The sequence below is a fragment of the Myotis davidii genome, unplaced genomic scaffold (assembly GCF_000327345.1).
Source record: "Myotis davidii unplaced genomic scaffold, ASM32734v1 scaffold945, whole genome shotgun sequence".
In the NCBI taxonomy this organism is placed as follows: Eukaryota; Metazoa; Chordata; class Mammalia; order Chiroptera; family Vespertilionidae; genus Myotis; species Myotis davidii.
In genome coordinates this window covers 50,916-51,671 of record NW_006296434.1, presented here as the reverse complement: position 1 = coordinate 51,671, position 756 = coordinate 50,916, and the positions used below count along the sequence as shown (strand labels likewise).

The following is a 756-nucleotide window of genomic DNA, read 5'->3' as shown; positions in this document are numbered from 1 at the left end:
GAGAATAGATTTAAAGACATAACTCAATATTGCATGAATTCAAGAAAAGTCATTTAGTACAAATGATAAACACATTTGAAATGCTGAACAGTAAGAATCTTTTGCAAAAAAAAAAAATAGGTTGATCATAACTAAACATAGAGGTTGAAATTCTGTCAAGCTTGTTGAAAACTACTTTTCAACACTCCTACAGAAGCCTCATTAAACTTATTCACCAACTCAACATGTTGGCTAATTGTGTTACGAATTAGATCCTATCTCAAATTCCACTCCCACGGCAATGGCATCACTGAATGCTACAGCTGTTTTTATGGCCACTGGAGTCTTTGGAATGCAGCTGCCTTTTAGGGCAGTACTTCTCAAATAGAGAAGTTGCTTGCTGTTCAAAGCTCCACGCTGATTTTGTCTTATGAATGTACTGAATCTTCATATTTTATTCCACCTTTGATTAACGCTGGGGCAACAAGCACCAGCACTCTCCCAACGCCTGCAACACAATATATGGCAATACAGCCACCTGGTTCTGCAGGAAACTTACTTTTTACAAGACTTAACCAGTCATCAACAATCTGGTTGGATGGTGCTGCACCATCATCAAAAGGCCGGTCAAAGCATGGATGCCTTCTTTCTCCACAAAAGTAGTGTCCTTATCCATTGATGCAGAAAAAGCATTTAACAAAATCCAACCCTTTCTTAATAAAAACTCTCAGCAAGGTGGGAATAGAAGGTTCATACTTCAACATAATAAAAGCCTTA

At 37.8% G+C, this 756-nt stretch overlaps 1 pseudogene; it reads right to left on the bottom strand.

The window, feature by feature from the left end:
• Nucleotides 1-286: 286 nt before the first annotated feature.
• The window catches only part of LOC102757642, a 2,743-nt pseudogene continuing 2,273 nt past the window's right edge, over nt 287-756 (bottom strand).